Source organism: Cupressus sempervirens, chromosome 2 (genome assembly GCF_028749045.1).
Source record: "Cupressus sempervirens isolate cs-2001-9-10 chromosome 2, ASM2874904v1, whole genome shotgun sequence".
Lineage (NCBI taxonomy): Eukaryota > Viridiplantae > Streptophyta > Pinopsida > Cupressales > Cupressaceae > Cupressus > Cupressus sempervirens.
Genome location: NC_143119.1, coordinates 42,665,852 through 42,689,771, shown reverse-complemented (window position 1 = coordinate 42,689,771; position 23,920 = coordinate 42,665,852).

Here is a 23,920-nt window from a genome sequence, read left to right as displayed (position 1 = left end):
CAACATATATAATAAATCATATATATATATATATATATATATATATATATATATATATATATATATATATATATATATATATATATATATATATATATATATATATATATATATATATATATATATATATATATATATATATATATATATATATATATATATATATATATATATATATATATATATATATATATATATATATATATTAAAAATAAAATATATAACTATCAATAACAAAAATTCCTAAACCCCTACTTATTTATTTTCCCTCCCCCTACCTATCCTATATACCCTATGAACTGACTAACCTACCCTACTATATTCGCCTCTCGCCATCCCCCATCTACCTTTTTCCCCCACCCTTTGGGTAGCTACTCAAGGTGCATTTAATGGGTTTGGCCAATTAGAAAAGAATGGCCAAGTAGGCAATTTTGCTTGGCTACTAGGAACCCTGCATTTATGACTTCATCTATTTTCTCTCGGCTGCTGCACCTATAACCAATAGTGGGTGCACCTGCAACCTTGGCATGTGTACTCTCCAAGTGGGTGGCTCTTTAAGAGGAAGACTGCATTTAGCAAAGGGGGAACAACAATAAGGAGGGGACCCACCCAAGCAAGGGTACACCAATGACATCTTTATATATAACTTTACTATAAGTTGTAAAAGGTGGTGTGAGGGAAAGATAAGAAAAGGAATGTTGGGAAGTGGGAGAGGTGGGGCCCATGTGGGGTCTCACCCTTCCACAAAAACATTCATCACAAATTTATTTTATATTATTTTCTTTGATTTACTTTCTTTAAAAGTGTAACATGCTAAAATTACAATATGTTTTTGTTTTCTCTTGGATTTTCTTTTGAATAATATTAAACTATGGGGCTTTTTTTGATGGGAAAATATTTCAAAAGTATATTCTCTGTGAGTGACCTTTTTCTTGGACAATGGAATCAAATGGTTTTCCTATACAAAAGCCAAAATCTTGTAGGTGGTGTTTTTGCTTGTCTTTGGAAATTTCCTTTTGTATTTGATTATATTTTTCATCGTCCACTAGGTTGACTTTATGGAATAATTTTATAGTTTCATTTATTTCGATTGTCTACTTTTATTAAGATCAATAATGAACATAGGTTTAATTGATTAACCTTTCTTCATTCTAACAGTTACATTACTACAAGAATATTAATTTAAACCAAATATTTATCTCTTCCATAGTGCAATTATTCAAATACATCTACCAATCACTATAATGCAACTTTGCAATTAATTCAACTACATGGTATTCATTTGAATGCAACTATATATCTTTTATACATCAAATTTCAACCATTTCAAATGCAAATTTAGTTATTTCAAGAAATATTGTCTATAATGACATGAAATCCTTAAAGATCCAATACATTATCATTAAAGTTTCACAATGAAGTATTATTGCTTTCCCTCTTTACTACTGCAACGATAGAGAGATTTACATGGTGTTGCAAGCCAAATGATTTCAACATGAATACTATTTTATTTGAACTTTTATGATACATACAATACAATGAGGATGACATTAGAATGGAATTTCCATCACTCAACAACAATCATGCAATGAGACAATGATGAGAAATGGATAACTAACATATACAAAATTTGATCACAATGCAACATGAAATTTTCCTTCACAAGACCGCAATAGGAGATCCAAAAACTTCCAAGCTTTCTCTAACTTGAATCCACAAGCCTATAACAAAACTTGAGCATAACCATGGAGTGCTCACCTCCCAACCTAAGTCAGTAAGAGACCACCCCCGAGCTTGGAGAACCAAGGCCTAATGGGAGACACACACAACCAACACACAATCCATAAAACATCACAATAACAACAAATACACCCTTAGCCACGGCTTCACAATCAGATCACCTAAGAAACCCATGAAAGAGGGTGAAGGTGGGCCAACCAAGGAGGAGATTCTAATGATAACATAATCAAACTGATGTCTTCACAAGGCTTATACAAATCACAATTTCTTCATGGACATCCATCTCCTTATCACTAACAAAATATATTAAAACATCAATGGCAAGCAATAGCCCATATTTCATGCTTCTTTTTCCTCTTCTCCTTGAGAAAAAACTTTGCACAATAGAGGCACCAACTAACCCCTTCACCTAAGGCCATTTCTTCCCTCCCAAGGGTGAGTAATGCCCTTCACACCCAAGAACAAAACACCCTCAAAATGCAAGAAAGAAAAGGAATCAAGAGTCTTCGTACCCATCTGTTAACTAAAACAACAATAACATACAAGAGAAATGCATATAATACATGTTCATGAATCCATTCACATACTAATCTACAAAAAAATTAAAGAGTTTCTCTTGGCAAGAGCCACAAATGTTGCTCAAAGTAATGGAAATGAATAGTTGAGAAGAGCCCCTTTTTTTTGCTTCTAATCCAAAACCCTAATATCTTTAAAACTAGAGAGTGAGTGAACACCCACTAAGTTGTCCAAAGCCCTCTAAAAAAGACCTCCAAATTCCTATCCACTTGCTAGCAATAAGTGCAAGCTAACTCTTAGTCCTTGCCCTTCTTGTTTCCTCTCATAAATCTAAGCTTGGGCAGGTGAGTGGGCAAGTTTCATGACTTTTGAAAAGTATTTTATTTGGAGGGCCACTAAAGTTGTATAAGCCTTCTAGTACTTAAAATTAGGTTCCTAACTCATAGTACTACCATATGGGTATTTAAATTCCTCTAAAATGACACCCTAGGACCACTTTTTTAGCCCTCAAAATTGCAACTAAAGTTTGAATTGGAAATTCTACTTGATGAGACTTCACATAATAACTCTTTTTAAGTGGGATTAGCTTAGGCACTCTATTAGGTTGAATTTTAAGTTAAGTGTCTCTTGCCAAACCCTAATTGACATGTTATTTACACATGTACATTACAAGTGTCAAATGACACCATAAAAACACATTATACATTAAAAGTGACATGTCACTAATTACACAAGGAATCTAATCTCATACACATTTAATTTATGTTTACAGTTTAAAATACATAATAACAAGGTTCAAATCTCTTCAATAGATTCAATTTTGGCTTCACTGTTTGTACATAGGTTTAGCCCCTAGTTCTTTAATTTAGTACCATGGGTTAATTCCCTGTACACTCAATTCAAATATCAGTAGCTCAAGAAAAGTCACACACACACATATCAATTTAGCTTGCATAATTTACTTCAGCATTACACATTTCTAATTTCACTTCAATAAACTTTTCATTTTTAAACAATGATCATATAAAGCACTTGCGTAATTGAAACTCATGATATATCCATCAATTCAATTCTTAAACTTTTAACCATAATTCATCTAACATTCGGAATTTAATTGCAATTCAACTTCCATCATTAGAATGAACAACCAAATGCATATATAATTAATCCTAAATTGGGCATAAGGTAAATCCTAATTAGCATCATAAGTAAAGTCATTATAAGGTAAATCATCACAAGAATTTGACTAATACCCAGTTCCATTTAAACACTTGAATCATAGAACCTTGAATTCATTCTCATGGTTATTAATATCCAAGTCCTTTAATTTCGTAACACCTATGGTATACAAACGTACTCTAGGTCAACATGCTATATTATGATTAAATCATGTTTTTGCACAATTGGTAAACTCATCTCAACCTAGAATTATAATTTTTTCTAACATAACACTTTTATATTATTAAGGTACAATAATTCACTATTTCATTTTCTAGTTAAAAACACTTTTCATCCATATTTAAAGCCTATAAGCATTACATTATATTTTTGTTTAAAACTTCATATAACACCTTAGCAACACCAATCTTATCTCAAAATATAATTCACATACTAATCTCTATTTACCATTAGTTCAATCTACAACATCACAATAATCACCCGAATGGATATCATCAACACATAAACAATAGCTTCTAGCATTATCAAAAGATCACTTGAGTGGATAAATATTATCACATCTATAGGGGGTCCTAGCCCCATCCTAACACTCTAGCTCCTTCAATTATAGAATATACATCTATAGATATAGTGTATACAAAGGTGCCTTGACCCTATAGCCTCTAATTCATGTTTCCACATAGTTGGTCAAACTCAACACAATGTTGTATTTAACATTTAATCACACAATATTCTCCTGCAATCACTTGTATAATTGTTTACCCTAACTTCTAATATTATCTTATGAACACTTTACAATGTGATGATAATTTAATCTTCAAGATTCTAACAATCCTTATGAGAGTATGTATTAAACCATAATAACTGTTTATTCCATCATCTCATCCCACTCTTCTATCGATTCTATTCTCCTATAAAGAGAATTACTTGAGAAATTCATGTTTAGATAAGTACATGCGAGGAGGGGTCTTACACTCTTTTACCTTATACTGCCCAAAATGTGCTTTTTATGTGCATTTTCATGTGATAAGCAACATTTTAAATCACTTTATGCGCTTAAATGAGCTTTTCTTATGCATTTATATGCATGAATAAGTTTATCTATTGAAAAAATTCTTAAAGTATTTTTTTTGCTCTGTAAGAGGCTGAAGCCAAGATTAATTACTATTATTTGTTAAGTTCGAGTAGACTCGATTCCACAACCTCATAGATAAGAGGCTCACAATTTACCATTGTGTTGTAGGCTCACAATTTAATAAGTCATTACTTACCTTTTAAATGCATAGCAATCTTTTAATATGTATATACATGTGTTTATATGGATACAAAAGTGATAAAAATCACTACTCCAGGTTATGACTTTTCTTTGACATATAGAACAAGGAATTATCACATGTGAAATGACTAAAAATATTCACTTTATGAGTAATAATGTGTTTTAATATGACTTTTACATATGCAAGAAGTCATAATGTGCTTTTAGACTCCATAAACATGTATTCTAGAGTATTTTGATACATGCAGTCATGTTTATTTACTTTGGCCAGCTAAAGCGATGACAAGTTGTTTTGACCATTTTACATGTGTTCATAACTTTGTTTTTAATACATGTAAATGCATTAAAAATTGCCATTATTGACTTATAATGGACTTATAAAAGATAACACATGCTAAAACATGTTTTACAGTCATGCAATAGATACAAAAAGCTCCACCCTTGTGCATAGGTCTCTCATGTTTTAAATATACATGGTAATTTTAATTTTAATGAAGAGATATATAATGTGTTGAAAAAGTCCACCTTTACATTAGAAATTCATTAAGAACTATGTTAAATCCTCATCCAAATCATGTGAAATTTTAATAAGTGGTTCTAAATCGGTCTTACATATAAATTACACTTCTTATTTCACACAATTATCAATAAAAAGTCCACATTGAGTGATTTTAGTTGAAGAACAAGAATATGAAGTCATGCCAAAAAATGCCACCTGCAAATTGCTTAATCCCTTAGTAGCTTTGGTTAGACAATTTCATTTGAGGATTAAGATAGATTGAAATGAGTGGAATTGAAAATGAAGTCAACCTAAGATAAAGAAAACTAAAAGCCAAACTCAAGATCAAGAAAAAACAACTAAAGAAACTACTTAGAAAATTTATTGAACGGAATTTTCTATACGTTTGCCCCAATTTTTTGAATACAAAATTGAGGATGACAAGATCATTGTTCCTAACACAAGTTTTCTTCAATGTATAGTTCAACTATTATTTCAAAGCTTGTAGATGTGAAATTACTTATGGAATTTGGGCCTAAGCTTCAAATTGAATATGTGCTTATTATATGACTGATAAATTCTTAGAGCATAATATGTAGTGACATGCTTATAGTTAGAAGTCTTCTTGTTTCACTAGTGGTCACAAAATTTAGATTTGATTTGAAAGCTATAGATTTGAATGTTCAATTGTTTTGACATATGCCATGTTATATGTTGTTACAAAAATCTTGTAATATGTTATGAGCCTTTGATTTATGTGCGTCATATGTCATTATTTCTTTGTCTCATAAAATAGTTTTCAGAAATATTAAAGGCAAATTTCTGTTGTTTTTTGTTTTTTTAATAGGCAATGAGCCAAAGCCTACATTACTTTTTATTATTTCTTGAAATTAAGTATCATTATGTGTTAAGCTCAAATTGACTAGAACCCAAAACCTCCCACATGAGAGGCTCACAAGTTACCATTGCATTGTTGGCTCTTGCCTCAGATTTTTGTTATTCCTAATACTTATTAAAAGGTTTCCTAAGAAATTTTATGGTCTTGTACTTTTGTTCATCTATTGGATATCATGTTTCATGTTCTTCGTTTGAAAGTTTATTCCCCATAAGATGAGTTTTATTAGTTAATTTATATTGTGAGTGTATTTATATTATCATTAGTTGCAAACACGATATAATAACATATTTTTAATTACATTTTGTCGTCTCATAGTGAATTTTATACTGTGATTCCTCATGATTTTGGCTTCAAGAAAATGTGTAAGTATTCAAATTTGATGTTTACAAATTTTAAGTACATACTGTAGTTCATATGTTATTTGTACTAATACCTTTACATGATGACAGATGACTTTGTTATTGACACACCTCTTAAATTGAAGTGGAAGGTTGAAATGGTAGGTTCATAGAGATCACCTTTTGTTGTGTTGGTTTTCTTTTAATTTTCAAATTGTTTATTTTTTATTGTTTTTGATTAAACAATAATGACATAATTGAATAAATGATGTAAGAAAATTGAAATTTATTGAATGGAAGGTATAGTGTAGTGCACTTCATCATTATTGATGTCTAAAATAAGAACATGAGACAAAAAAAAAATTAACCATGATAAAAATATTACAATTTAAAATATAATAAGTGAACTACATTTTTGTGAAGCAGTCAATCCTCTACACGAATAAAAATATAAGATTTTGGGTTCTTTGATAATGTCTGTAATGTAGTGGGTTTGTAGCGAATCAGTGACTATGTGCAACATTGACTACAAAGGTTATGGATGCTTGCACTAATTGTGTTTGAGACCAACTGAAACTACATTAACAATAATAGTATAGTACTTAATTTTTATCCCTTACTCCCCCCTGTCGCCCTTCCTTGCTGGCACCGCCGCCACCTCCCCATCCCCAAAATGCTATGGAATACATTGAAAACCAACACAAGTTAATTTTTTTATGGCAAAAAAGTGGAAAAAAATTGATGTGGTCTTTGACATTAAGTAATGGGTCTAAGCTAGCATCAAGTTCATTCATTCATTCTATGTTTCAAATGTCGGAGTTGCAAGCTTAATTTGTCTCTTAGACAAGACATTTTTAAATTTCACCATAATTGTTGTCATTATATGCTATATGCTATATAAAATATTTTAATACATTCTGAAAAAATAAATAAATAAATAAATAAATAAATAAATAAATAAATAAATAAATCCCAAACCAGATATTTACTTGTCTTTCCTCAAAGTATGTTCATAACTAAACATATGCAGATGTATTTCAAAAACGTAATAAAAGCTAGCAGAAACCCCAAAAGATATTAGACCGTTCTTTATCAAAATGATACATAGGATTCAAGCATATAAAAATGCATTATAGACCTACAATATAAGACCATAAAGCTCTTATAAAAGTCCTTAAACCAATGTTACTGCATTATACAACAGCAATACAATAACCAACATTCAAATCCAATCTTTGAACAAAGATTTTATAGTTAGATTGGAACACTTAGAGAAGAACTTGCAAGCGCATACGGGACACCTAAAGTGACGTCTCCATGGACAAAAGGGGTTGCATCCACTGTCTATTGGCACAAGGGGCTACACCCTCATGCTGGCTAAAAGTTGAAGCTTTCCGAATACTCTCGTAAGAGAGAAACTAAAATCTTATTAATAAACCAAGCATAGCCAAATGAATGAGTCTCATCTCCTTTTATCTTCACAGCTGTGACTCTTTGACTCCCATCTTGGCCTTTCATCTTATCTCTCTCTATCCTTTTTAGCCCACTTTATAATATTAAATTGACCTTTTATATTTTGGGTCCATGTTCTCCAAGTCAATTTTAATATTATATATAATATGTCTTTAGCTTTTCTAATGTCCCAAAAAGGGGACATTACACACACACACACACACACACACACACACACACACACACACACACACACACACACACACACACACACACACACACACACACACACACACACACACACACACACACACACACACACACACACACACACACACACACACACACACACACACATATTGCGGTCCCTTGCTGCACCCTATTTTTGGTCCCTTGGGAAACAGTCCAGAAATGCATCCCCTATCATCCTCAAAACACCATGGAATATAGGTATTGATTGATGAATAATATTTGAAGGATCATTGATTGATGAAGATTTGAAGAAAAAAATGTAGAAAAGAGTATCAGATGATTGATTTGCTGTGATGAGTGCTTCAAGGCCAATAAGTTTTTGGCATTGAGTGCTCAGATGATGATTCTAAAACAGTATAAGTTATATCTGGTAGATGGAATATGTAGAAAGATTATTTGAAGATCTTATTGAAGAATGTTTTGCATTCCTCCCCATTAGATGATAGCTACCTGTGGTTCTAATCATATTGGTTTTGGGCTATGAATATTGCACTATCATGCTTCTAGTTTCTAATTTTCCTTTTGAAGAAATAATGATGTGCTCTTTGCTGCCAGTGAGGTTGGCTATTAGGGATGGATTGCAAGCCTTTGCATTGCTACACGTTAGGATTTCAAGTTGTATGGTTTGGTGAACATGGTTAGATGGTTTGTGTAGTATTTCAATTTAGGTATATTTTGATGGTTTTCTCTGCAGCTTAAGATTTGTTCTCATATTTGTGATATTTTTGTGTGTATATTTTTGGACAACTTAGGTTTTTGTGATGTCTAAATTTGAGTTCTTTTAGCCTAGACAAAATATAAGCTAAGACTTAAGGGATCAAGGAGGAACATGTTGTGGTGTGTTGAGCTTCGCATGCCATTTAGAGAATGTTTTGGAGCTGTTTGGTAACATGTTTTAATGACTTTATATACATGTAATATTCCCTTTTTGAGACATTAAAAATCATTTAAAAATTAAAAACTAAGTGTTCAAATATAATGAAAATTAATTATTAAATGGAGCAATTATGGTGGTTTTTTGTGTCAAGAAGAATTATAAAATAAAAAGTCACTTTATTCAAATTAAAAGATAGAGAAATGGAATGCCAAGAGACAAGTTGATGGAATGTAAAGAGTTCCACAATTGGCTTTGAAAGAAAAGGGAGGGACTCATTATTATTATATATGGTTAATTATTCTATTAGAATAGCTTTGAGAGCTACTGATTTCTTAGGAAGCTTGAGGATGGAAACCCTTGGGAGTATTCTAAAATTGGACAGAAACCCAATTCCATCCATAGGTGAATTTATTTCAGAGTTTACATTTGTGCTTTAAAGGATAGTTTGTGAAGATCATTGGAGCTTCAAGATATTGTAAAAAATGGAAGATCTCGCAAAATTTATCAAGGATTTATAAAGGTATTTTCAAAATTTAGATGGGTCATGAAATTCTTGTATTGATCTTATTTGAAATATTGTGGATAAAAGACTTTATAAAAGGAAATTTTTGGGTTTAATCCTAATAAACTCATAGTCTTCTATACTTCCACAGATGGAGCTAATAGTAATCTCTGAGAATAAGTTTAGTGGAGAATACAAAACAACAAAGAAAAAGATTTGAATTGACTTGCTCTGGAAAGGCAAAAAATTATGCTGGTACTTTCTACGTATATATTTATGTTTTTTTGAAGCCTGGTATTGTAAGTTTGCTGAAATTTATTGTTGCTACGAATTTTTGAGAAAATGCCATCGGAATTATTTGTGTGGGACTAGATATAAGAAGTTATTTGTTTCCATTGAAAAGGGCATTAATGTGGATATAAATGTCCATTTGGTAATTTATGAATTAAGCCTAAACTCTGGTGGACAAATAATTTATACACACAGAGGCACAAAGAGTCACAATAACAAGAATCACAACGATTCACGTGTTTTGGCAATTCAATTCAAGCCCAACGATTTTTTGTGAATTGATGAATCAAATCAGTGATAAAGGGTTTATGAAATAAGTTACTCATTAAATTTCTAGGGTTTTTTTAATTTATCAATTCATGGCCGATTCGATTCCGATTCATGGCCGATTCGTGATTTGATTCAGCCTTGCTGATTTCGATCCAATTCTGATTCTCATTACTTTGATATAGACACAAATATATATGTATATGTATGTATTTAATTCAATTTTGAGTCTTACTATTAGGTATGGAGATGATTTGGAGGTTTGAGCAAATTTAAGTTGAAGACTACGGTGAAGTCTAATATTTGGGGCAAACATTTGGAAAGTTCATCGGACTGATAAAGGATTACATGATACTAAAAAAAATATTGATGTTTGAACTTTGATGACCTTGAGATACTTATAATTGCAGCTTTTTAATTTTCTTTAGGTGATAATAATATGTGTAGGCTGCTTAGATTTGGCTCTCTCATTCGGAATGAGTCTTCTTGTGACAAACTGATTTTCATATCTAATTCATAAACAGTTTTAAGTAAAAACTCCCAGCATAATATGTAGATAACTGAATCCTTTTCCCATGATATTAACTGCTTTCAACATTTAAATGAAATTAACTGTAATCATATTCAAGATCAGCTGAAATAAATAGATTAACGACTAACTATTCATAACTGTAATTCATGATCAGCTGAAATAAACAGGTTAACGACTAACTATCATAACTGTATACATGATCAACATAAAATAACTATAATCATATTCAATTGAATAACTAGATCAACGACTAACTATTCATAACTATAATTCATGATCAGCTGAAATAAACAGGTTAACGACTAACTATCATAACTGTATATATGATCAACTGATTAACAGTAAAGTAAATGCTTAACAAGAAAGAAAGGAACATACAAGTATCATCAGAGGATCTTTAGCTGGCTGTGCAAGCCTCGACATTGGTGAGAGGAGAAGCATTGACATGGGCTCAAGCTCCCAACCTTAGACCATGCTTATCCCCACACATTCTACTAAATTAGAATGGCCCTCCCTACCTCGGGATCGAGCTTGAGATGTTCTTTAGTCCAGCCACCTGAGCATCATGGTGTTTCAAATGTTCGCTCAATTATGAAATGAAAATGCTTACATAACTTGCACTACTAACATCAAGTGATCATTAGATGGAAAACATGCCTATAAACTACTTTGCGGTTCACCAACCTGATCACCACCACTCAACTTGACAACAGGTTCCATTTTATGGATACGCATGTGCTATTAAGTATTTCATTAATTAAGTTATTCATGTCTAATATCTTTTATGTTTCCTTGCAGGTTCATTCCACCTCTTCACCATAGGTGGCTTCATAGCCGATGATTCACAGGTGCTTGAAAGATTATGAGCACTCTGTCTTTTTTACACTTCTTCACCATTTCATGGCTACATTAAATCTTAGCTGTTTTGGAAATGTTATGAGCATCCTGCTCTTAATATCTTTTATCAAAAATTGCGACATCATAAAGCATATTCTTGAGTTGAGCATTACTCATTGGATAGTGTTTCCAGTTTAGATTTTAAATGTTCTTTAAGACACTTACATATGAGTTGTATCCAATTGACATATGGAAATTTAATAAAAAAGGATTGATAATAATGAAATTGAGTAAGAAGCAACTCATATTGAATATTGAAAATAAATAAATTTGAAATGATAAAATCTTAGATGCCTAATTGGGTGCTTTGGAAGTAATAAAATAATACTGACATGTCATAACATGACCTGATGTAAACACTGGATATGCTTGAGTCCTTGCAATCCCAATTGGGATTTACTCTTCTTTTGTTGCAGACATATCAATGCAAATTTACTCCAAGGGCTGAGTTCTTACAACAAAATTACTCTTGTAGTGGATGCATAGACTGGAAGTAAATAAAAAGAAACTTTCGCTTAAGGAATTATGTGGAATCAAATGCTGGAGATGTTAAAAGAAAAAAGAATGCATTAGTAATGGAAGGTTAATGATAATGCAGATGCAAATGTTGACAAGGTGGACGAGTATATATAAAAGGTGTCAAACTTCATACATGACTTTAGTTTAAAGGAGAGCTGTGCCTTCTTGGCTTCCATTGGTTATAGAGCATTTGTCATAACGAATTACCAAGTGTGTAAATTGATAAAGAAAAGAGAGGGGGAAAAAAAAAAAAAGGTTGGAAGGAAGAGTTGGAAAGACTATAGTTTCAAATATTATTATTATAATATATACTTATCTATGTTCATGTAAGTATATTAATGGGGTGACATTATTAAATTACGTTATTATATTTTATTGGTGTCATTTCATTTTTATATTTATATGTATGTATGCAAGTATTTATTATAATAATATGACAAAGATTAATTAAAAATCTCTTGAGGTATGTTTAATATTTTAAATTAGATTTTTTAATGTTTTCGTAGATTATTTTTCTTAATAACTCATGCGGTTCCAAAAATGTACCCTGTGATTAAGTTGTTGCATCCTTTCCAATAAGTTTAAGGTCATACCTTGTCATATCCCCTTTTTTGGAGGTAATTTGATTTAATTAATTTAATTAATTAAGTTGTCCAAAATAATGAATATGCTATGAGGATGACTAATTAATTATTTTAATTAAATAAATAAGTGGTATTAAGTTAATTATTTATAAAGTTATCAAATAAACAAATATTAAAAGGTAACTTTATATTTAATTAATTTAATAAAGTGACTTGAACTATAAAATATTTTATAAAGTCACTTAATAAATAAAATAATGTTCTAAAAGTTTTTGGAGAAAGTGGAGAAAAAAGAATAAATAGGCATCTTGGGCTTCATTCTCGGCAGGTAGATTTGTTGTTGTAGAAAATTATTACAACCATATACAATCAAGTTTCTTTGGATATTTTATGCATTGTTCTTATCATTTAGATGCATATTAGAAGGGAAGGTTATAGGTGAAAATTTGTAATAGATTTAAGCATTATTCTTGCGGATGTAAGCCAAGAGTCTTGGCCATTTCATACTAGCATTGTAGTTGACATTTTATGTGCAACAAAGGAGACATAAGTTGCTGGTCTGATATAGTTATAATTGAATATGTATTTATCATTCATGATCATCTTATTAGTTTGCATGTCAATCATTTGACAAAATGTCAATTGGTTGTAGGTTCTCTTTTTGGCATAAATAATGTTATAATTCTGCATACCAAGTGTTTGTGTTAATATCACTTGGCTATAAGTGCATTAACGCCATCATAGGTTGCATCCAAAGTGTTTGTCATAATTACTATTTTCTGTAACAACATATTGCAAGTAGTTTTTAGTTACATATATGTATTGAATATTGTCAAAATAAGTTGCATATTCATGTTAGGTCATTGTGTAGTCAATTTTGAGTCTTCTTGCAAAAGATTCTCATTGATGCAAATTGAAGAAAGAGTCATTAAAGCAAACTAAAATACTATATCAGTCATATGACCTTTGCATATGAGTTGTTTGATGAAATTTTTTTAGCCTTTATCAGCATTTTGAGATCAAATTTGAGCAAGGACATTACAGTGGTATCATAGCTATTGACCTGCCATCCTACTGGGTAGATTGGACATTAAATCAGTTAGTTAATCATGTTTACTTCAAGTACCCAGAAGTAGTGGGAAAAGGATAGGAAGAAGCTTAAACAAAATTTGAAAAGGTTGGATGAAAGTTAGAAAAGGATGAATGAATTGATGGTTTCTATGTTTAAGAGGACTACATCATAGAACAAAGAGAAAGAGGAACAAGAGGTCTCTACAAGTGAGGTATCTAGAAACCTCTACAAGGAGTTTGCAGCAATTGGTGACCAGCATATAGCCGAATCTAGGGAGGAAAAATATCAGACCAGCTTGGAGGAAGATGTTGGACATACAATACTTTAGGAGGACTTCAAGGATGAAGCTAGAGATACTCTACATGGTTTACACAGTTTGAGGAACCAGCTAAAGATGAATGAGGATGAGGTAGAGTTTGAGTGCTAAGAGTTTGTTTTAGCAAGGGCTACCTTGTCAGTTGAGGGAGTTACTTTTTCAGTGATCCCTGATGATATTTGTCAGGATATGGACTCTCAGTTAGTTGCAGAAGATGAGGGAGTTGGAGATTGTGATGATGAGATAGTTTCAACAATAACTTCTTTGGAGTTAGATGAGGATGAGTCTGATGCTTGTGTTCAGAGTGTGGAGGTGTACTTAGATGGGAGTTCATTTGGTTCAGCTTTCTCTCATAGTGTGGACAATGTATTCGAGACGGTTCATAGGAGGCCTGTAGTGTAGAGTCACCATGTGACCGGCCAGTTGAGAGTTGGCAAGAGAGATATCACTACTACTCTTGAGCATTTTGATACTGCTCATCAGTTGTTTGGTTGTTACTAGTTGGGGTGCTTCTATGATAGATGATTCTAGTGGTGGTTACCTTTATTTGGTAGAGGTTCATGCCTTGCATGAAGTTGTTAGGGTTTTGAGACAGGATTACTTATAGTTGGTAGCCGAACATGATCACCTGGTTGAGTGGGGGAGTACAACCTATGAGGCACTCTTGGATCATGAGGAGGAGGTGAGTGAGCTTACCCAAGAGCTCACAATGACTACTGAGGCTTTGGAGGTCACACAATGAGATCTATAGGAGTCACAGTTCCAATTAGAGGAGGTGACCGTGGAGTTGGAGCATTTGCGGTCTCCACTAGCCCTAGTCCCATTTCATTTGTATATTGAGGTGGTTGGTGGTGAGTACGTTCTTGTAGTTGTTACTGAGGAACATGTTGTTGGGGTTGACACACATGTTCAGAATTTGGGAGTACCTGGTCCTGATGAGTGTGGGATACTAGTGGAGTTGAGTCTCCAGATTGATTCTTCTCACACATATGACAGTGTGGTACAGTTGGCTGTGCCACCTTTACAAAGGGATCAGTTGTGGTGTGTGGGGGAGTATGTTGATGCTTCCTCATATAATTTTAACTGCACTAAACCATTCATGGAGTATTTGCTAGATAGTGTGGGTGTTCATCTGGACTCGCATAAAGTGTTAGAAGGTGTTCTCATCTGAGGTAATAGTGCTATTCATAGATTGGTTGGAGAGATTATAGTGATCCTTTCTACTATGCTACCTCATAGGGATTTTGAGGTGGGGTTTGTTGAGCGGATTGCATAAGGTCCTATCCAGCCTACAACCACTTGGAGTCAGAGATTGGAGCCATCTGTTGATTCCTAGTCCAGTGATGGTGAGTCAGTAGTGGAGTTTGGGGGTTCCTACCGGCATTATACGGTGGGGTATGCTCATCATTTTTCTTTTGACCCAGAGATAGAAGATTTGATTTCATGCAGGTGTAAATCGGCTCCAGTTTCTTACTATCCATTATGGGATGGATTGACACCATCTTTTGCTGATGGAATTGGTAGTTGCAAGTTACATAGCCTGTAGTATCGACACACCCAGGACAGTTTATCAAAGATTGGATTTGGTGGCAGTGACTTAGGTACCTATGGCTATTGTCATAGCCACAGTGTAGTTGGGTGCGAGTGTCAATTAGACAAGAACTTGAATTTTGACAGAGTCGATGTTTCAGTTAGCTTGAGTTTTGCAGAGTGGTTTCTTCTATCGGCATCTATAGTTGGTCTTCAGATGATTTTGTCAGTGATGTCAATTGTTTGGGTGTTGAGTGTAGTTTCTCAGTTGCTGATTTTTGTACTGTTGATGCTGATGATTTCTTCACAGGAGTATGGTGAGGATTGGGACATTATACAAGTTTTCACTTGGGATCCAGGTGGAGGAGAATGGTACTTATTGCTGAGATTGCTTGGGGTCAAGCAATTTCAGGGGGGGCGGACTATCATGTCCCTTTTTTTGGAGGTAATTTGATTTAATTAATTAAATTAATTAAGTTGTCCAAAATAATGAATATGCTATGAGGATGACTAATTAATTATTTTAATTAAATAAATAAGTGGTATTAAGTTAATTATTTATAAAGTTATCAAATAAACAAATATTAAAAGGTAACTTTATATTTAATTAATTTAATAAAGTGACTTGAATTATAAAATATTTATAAAGTCAATAAATAAAATAATGTTCTGAAAGTTTTTGGAGAAAGTGGAGAAAAAAGAATAAATAGGCATCCTGAGCTTCATTCTCGGCAGACAAATTTGTTGTTGTTGATGTTGATGTTTGTTGATGTGCATTTTGGAGCCTAGGGTTTCTGCAATAGTCACAATTGGCCATTGAGAATGAAAACTCTCGATTGGTACGTAATTTTGCGGGTGTGAAATATCACTTGAATTATTGCAGCTGGGAGGAAGATACTTCAGTCATCTTTTTGGCATAAATAATGTTATAATTCTGCATAACAAGTGTTTGTGTTAATACCACTTGGCTATAAGTGCATTAATGCCATCATAGGTTGCATCCAAAGTGTTTGTCATAATTACTATTTGCTGTAACAACATATTGCAAGAAGTTTTTAGTTACATATATGCATTGTATATTGTCAAAATAAGTTGCACATTCATGTTAGGTCATTGTATAGTCAATTGTGAGTCTTCTTGCAAAAGTTTTTTATTGATGCAAATTGAAGAAAGAGTCATTAAAGAAAACTGAAATACTATATCAGTCATATGACCCTTGTATGTGAGTTGTTTGATGAAATTTCTTGAGCCTTTATCAACATTTTGAGATCAAATTTGAGCAGGGACATTACATACCTACCGATCCTGATGACTAAACTTAAGTGAACATCCCATTCCAATGATCCTGTTTAGCAATGCTTCCCCCTATTCACCTTCTCCTATAATCACCCATAAAAACACTTCTGCCATAATAATTCATAAAAACATATTAATCATTATTTTAAATCAAACAACTGCTAATAACCTAATAACAGTTATTGGTTAACAACCATCTTCATTAACAGTTAATACAATGTATATAAATAACTACCTATTTCACATTATCATGAAAGAATAATTTGTTAAATCCAACGGTTATTAAAAATTTCAAAATTAGGTTAAAAATTTGGGATGTAACACTCACTTATTTTCACACGGTTTTTTCCCTTATTGAAATTGAGTCTTGAGCTTACCTTTGAGCATTGTTACTTGGCTAGAAACCTAATTTGTTAGTTTCAGTGAGAAATTTACATTGAAGAAGTATTATTTTCTATTGGAATTCAACTAGTGTGATATCTCTTTGCCTGTATAGGAGTGATCTCCTGAAGAGTGATTGTATGGAAAATAAGTCTTAAGAAATAACATACCATTTTTAGAGTAGGTCAAATCATAGTTTGTGACTTTAAATAAAGATTTTAGTGCCATTGATGCGTTGCTAGTACTCTTGTAGTTTCAGAAGCACTTTTAAAGCAATATCAATCATTTACAAGCTCATAACAGTCTCTTGAGTGTTTTTGGAATATTGGAGAGCAGGTTGTTTGTGATATATCTCAGGCATTAGGTCATGGCGCTCGAGGATGATTGTTAATGCTGCTTCCTTTAAGTGAGGCTATTATTGACAAATTCAGAGTTGTTGACTTCTAGTCTGCAACTTTAGACTCTGTCTCAATCTGCTATTGATTTTATAAGGGTCAAACATTATTATTTTTCTTTCAGAGTTGGCTCCCATTGACTCAGGTCTCAGACCGACCATGACATTGACTGAGAGGACCGGATTTGTCACTTATCTATCCTAGCAGAGATGAAAATAGGGACTTGCTTTATTTTCCATTATTCCATCTACTATGAGATTAGAGGGAGGTTCCATAGTCATTTCAGAGATTGCAGGTCCTTATCAACTTTTTTTAGTCACACGTTGCCTTACCCTCTATCTTTGGGAGGTCACACAGCTTCGGGGCCGTATTTTGCAGCTGCTTTTCCTTCAGAGCTAGGCTTTAGATTAGCTTATCACTGTCTTTTTCATGCCCATGGCCCTTGCTAGGGGCATGAAGCGACCACTCGACACTCTTGCCCCCAATCACACTAGATCTATAAGGCCTTGCAATACGCTCACCAGGTAGTGACTCTCCTCTTCCAATAGTTCTTAGAGACGACACAGGACCCTTGGTTGCCCTCAGAACATATCCTTTTGTGTTAGACTTCTTTCAGCCAAGGAAGGACTCCTAGTTCCCTTCTCGGTGTTCTCTTTTGTGTCTTCTTTGCTTTCCTTTTTGTTTTACTCTTTCTTGGTCATTGTTTGGTGCTCTTGCTGTGGGTTGTGTTCCATGTTGTAATCTTTTGGTCCCTTAGACCCTTGCTATCTCATGTTGGACATTAATAAATTATCTTATCTTATCTTAGTTGTCATTTGCAACCAAGTCTAAAAATAATTCCTTTATTGTTCTTGCTCATGAATGTGTGCATGTTACACTAATAATTTTTTTAATACAAATTGATATCCACATAGGTGAAACCTATAATATGTATCTCTTATCATATTATATATAAGAGTGCATCAAATTGTTTATGGTCATTATAGCAAATGCATGACAACTCTTAGATAAATGTCCACACTAAACTGGTGGAAGTAGTGCCAAAGAAATCTCAATAGCAGAACAAGGGTGGCCTTTACAACATGATACCATTGGGACAAGTTTTGGAGAATGATGAGATGTGTTTGACTTGTTTACATCTTGAGAAGACAATAATGGTACATTTAGGTTCTCTATATCTCATAGGGTGGACAGTATTTAATATTTATGTTTATGATGACTGACTATGTATTCATAATACTTATGTTTTATAAGTTTGAGTTTGATTATGTTTTTGATGTACGACTACTATATATCTCTGAACAAGTGTATGAGAAAAGGAAGAGACTGAGTGAGGTGATTGTAAAGTGTCTATGGATAAAAAGTGAAGACTAAGTAACGCAAATAAAAAGTGTGCTTGCTAAAACCCTGTGCACTCTCTGTGCAACACTTTGAAGACTTATATTTGTTGTGCATGTTCCCTTTAGAATGGTGAGTTTCATGGGAGTGTGCCTTAAAATTTAGGATAGTGATTTCCTTGTCGTCTGGTCTAAAACTTTGTAATCAATTACCCCATATAGTGAGTAATATTCTCATGTGGTTTTCCCACATTGGGTTTCCTATGTAAATTTGGTCTTCATGTGTGTATGCTTTTATTGTCTTTTGTTGATAATTAGTTGGATTAATAATTAGTAGCTAAGGACCGTGGCAAAATTGTTAAATGATTTTTTGCGTTGATTCACCTCCCCCTCGCAACATCTAGTAGTTTTAAAAGAACTGATCTATTGATTGATGCTTTACAAGATTACATCTATAAGTATATATCTAGAAGATCATTTCAAAAATAGCTGATTCAAAATCACAACTAGTCAAGCATAGTGATGATCCAAAAACATGGAGCTAAGAACAACTACTCTAAAACCCAATGTCACATGACTAGGACAAAAACATTAGGATGAGCGTCCTTGAATTCTTGTACCCTTTGGAATTTTTAGTGAAGCTTTATACTCATGATTTATTAGGTTTTGTTACTGCATGCAATTGAATCATCAAAAGTTGAACATTTAAGGTGGAATTGCTTGTGATCGATGTATTGATTTGGGTCACTTTCCATGTTGGATATTTTTTCAATGGTAGACAAATTGTAATGTTTTTATCATCCTAAGCTCTTCCAAATGTTTTCGACACTTGTGCTTTCCTAGAGTTTTATCAAGGCGCTTCAATTTGGATCATATGTGTTCCTTTTAATAAAATCTCTTTAAATTTGGATTTTGGTACCTCATTATTGATGTATCTTGAATTTATTACAGCCTAGATTTGTGTGCACCAAGTCAAACTGGAAGACCACCTCCCAAACGATGTTCACATTTTAGGAAAAAATGAATCTTATAGAATGTGTGCTATTTGCCATCAAGAATATTTGATCCATGGGATATTTGGAAAGCATGAAAGGAAAGTAGGCAACACATTTTTTCTGACATACGTGAAAATCTTATATTCAATATGAAGAGCTCAAGATTTTAAAAGTTGTGAGGTGCGTGGGGTGGATTAGTATAAAACTAGTTTTTACCAATTTATACTTTATTGAATACAATAGTACGATTCACTAAATTCCAACAATCATGCACATAAGAACAACACAACACAATGTTTTATGTGGGTGGTGTAGGGAACCTTTCTTTTGATGTTATTAGATGTTTTTGGGTGTGTCGAATAAATTACAATGGGTTTTGATCTATGGTGGATCACCCATATGTTGTAAAAGCCTATAGTGCTCACTAGGGGAGAAGTTGCTAAAAGTTGCCATTTTGGCTTAGATTGGGGAAAGAGTCCTATTTTGGGGTAGGATGAGTTTGAGGGGTGATTTAGGACTCTATGGATGTTTTCTAGAGTCAGGGTTCTCACACTCAACCATCGAGTTGTCAAAATGGGCTAAAATGCTTATTGTGCAAAAGTTGTTAAGCAATTTTGAAAAGTTGCTAAGCAATTTTGAAAAGTTTCTCAAGCAACTTTGACAACTTTGCAAATATAGAGCAACTTTCTGGTTAGATTAGTTATAACCACCCATCGTTGGGATATAAGCATGGATTTGATGCTTGGAGAAGGTTAATGGAAGTTTTGATTGCATTTCATGTTTTATGCTATAGTGCCTCTCCCATTTGAATTTTGTAAGTCGTCCTGATGGATGCACCCTTCTTGATCTTTTGTTGTGATGGATCATGATTGTGACCCTGAGTGGTCTACACCGTTGAGGTGTTTGGATTTATGTTTCTTTATCAGTTGCATTGATTATGCTTTTGACTGATCTTTGAGATTATGAGGTGATTTTTGGTTCACTGAGGTTTGTGCCAGTGGTTACCAGGATCGATGTGGTATCATGAGGTTGTTCCGTGATTACCTTGAGATGTGTGCAGAGATTGCACTATGTTCTATTACCATGCTATACGGGACTAGGTTCCTGTAGGAGTGGTTAGTCATGTTTATGACTATGGTTGTTTATATGTTTTAAATGCCTTTTTAATGCAAAGTAATCAATCATTATTAATGCTTAAGTAATTAGAATGGATTGTTCATGTGGGATTATTTTGGTTATGTGCTGCGGACATTTACCTTGTTATATTTCTAATTAGAGAGATATTTGTTACTCATGTTATGTTTACATTTGAGAGGACCCGAGGGTCAGATGCTACACTTTGATTCTAGTATCATAGATATTAGACTACTATGCTGTTCAGTTAATCATAGTGCATGATGATGCCATTTTGAGATGACAGTGTGTTTTATGATGATATCTGGTTATCTGGTATTTGGACATACCTCTGATTATGTTATGTGATGGATTTAATGCTATGGTTATTTACTTCATTCCTGCGTTGCTATGCTTTATGCGAACGTGAGTGATGTAAATAGATTATTTTAATATAATTAAATAAATGGTTAAATTAGGTGATTTAATGCATTTATTGCTTCAGCTATATTATTATATGTAATTGCACTTGATCGTGTTGTTTAGTGTGCTGGATTTATATCCCTGGTAGTGGCACATGGAGTTAGTGATTCAGCCATTCATACTTTACCAATGTCGTCCTTGTATGGTCGACGTATCCTTAATTAAATATTTAATTTAAACCTTTTGGTGATTATTAAATCCGAACTCATTTGCATTATGTGATTAGACCAGTAAGTGTGTCTGTGCATTTAGAGGTTCGCATTGTCGCGAAAAGTTATTAAGGAGGTTTATGTGTTTTTGGGTTTTCGGGCTTTTGAATTGATTTATTTTAATTTCTGGCAGCTTTGCCATAGATGAATTCCTATTTATAGGAATAGCCTGTTTTCGTTTGGGTCGATTCAGGTTTTAACTAGATTGGCTGGTTAAATGCCCTAATCGATTATTCACCCAAAAAGTGAATAAATATCCAAAGAGGAATTTAATTCCTCACTTCTCACTTTCAAATTGGAAAGTTGGAGAGTAAAACCCAAAATCGTCTTCATGAGGATTTACTGTTTTGTTCGTTGTGGGAGCTACGGGTGTGTGATCGTCGCGAGGTTGGGCTCATTGGATCCAGCTCGGGGAAACCTTGGATTGCTGCGATTTTTAGCTACTTCTGCAGGATATTTATTTTATGGTTCAGATTCCCGTTTTGCCCTTTTTGGCTATGAGGTAGGGCTTTCCCGTTTTATTGTTTCTGCTCCGTTTCAACTTCTGTTTTTGGTAGTCATTTGTTTGGAGGCTGAGAACTAGTGTTCCCCTCCGTTTTTGTATGTTAGTTCTACCCGGTTGGGCGGGTATGAACATTTCCCTATTTTTTGGGATGAGGGTTTGGAATTTTACGCCGTTATGCTGGCCGTTTTTGCATACGGTGTCCGATTCCATTTATTTTTGGATTTTTGGGGTTTTTGAACCCAAAGGCCAAATGGGTTTTAATTTTGAAGTTTTCCAAATTTTTGGAGTTTTTACCTCATTTTGTGTGCCGCCCTGTTTTCTTGAGTTTTCTTGGCACAATGTGGGTCGTGGACCTTGATGATCCATTTGGATATCAGTCAGACCACTTTTGCACTTTTATGTTGCATTGGGATGCATGTTGCATCCGTACTCCTGACGTTGTGTTCGGTTGAGTGATTTTATACTTGTTATGGTTTTTGTTGGACCTTTTCTTTTGTTTCGTGAATGCTAGGATTCGTGTAGAATCCATACTCTCGGATTGAGACTGGTTGAGTAGGTTCATGATGTTTGGTCTTGTTGCATCATTTGGATTTGTGTAGAATCCATACTCTCGGATTGAGGCCGGTTGAGTGATTTCATGATGTATGGTTTTATTGGCTTGGGATTCGTGTAGAATCCGTCCTTCCCGTGTTGCTTTCAGTTGAGTATTTTCTTTGCATTGTGTTCTCATTCCTATCCTTGTGTTATGATCTTCGTGATGGTGGTGCACCACACACGAGTACATGCGCGTACATTTGTTGGGTGACTTGCGAGGCCTGATCTTCCGTGGATTTGTCAGAAGTTATGATCATTGGGGTTGGGATGGGAGTATGCATGCCCACGGGCACTTGTTGTAGGATGAGCATGGGTAGGGTAGGGTAGCATATGGAGGGGGCTTCTATCCTATAACCTGGTGACTACTTCCCGGTTGGCAGAGGAAGTTTTATATAAGTGATAACTAAATAAAATGTGTGACTGGTAATAAAAATTAAGATAATAAAATGGTACTTTTGTGTATTGGCCTTCCGTTGAGGGAGTTGAGCTACACAGTGTATTGGCCTTTCGTTGAGGGAGTTGAGCTACACAGATCTGAGCTTGGGCTTTTCAATGCCAAGCGACTCTCCATGATGTCAGCCCCTACTTAGTAGCCTATTGAGTGTCTGATTAGGACCTATACTCCTTGCATTGTCTTAGGTTCTTGGTTCAGCCATCATACTGTCTGGCATGAGTGTTAGCCTTGGTTGTTGTTTTGTATGTTTGTGGTTGGTTCATTATCTCCATGAGCATGGAAGGTGTGGACCTATAGGTTCCACGTGGGTCAGAGGCATAGCTACCTTTACCACTGCTAGGGATCAGTGTACAGAGACGATCTTTGTCCTAGTGCGACCGTTGCTGGATGTTTTCACTTGGTACTTCGGGTTTCAGAGTATGCTTTCTTGTGATTTATGCTTTCATTGAGATTCTTGTATATCATGTTTAGATGATGTTATTTTATTTGACACATTCCCTTATTATGATGTTTAGCATATTATTAGATGATGTTATTTGATTTAGTAGTATATCTGTTGCTTATTGATGTTTAGCATGTGATAGGTGATGTTATCTACTATAGGATTATCTTATGCTTTTC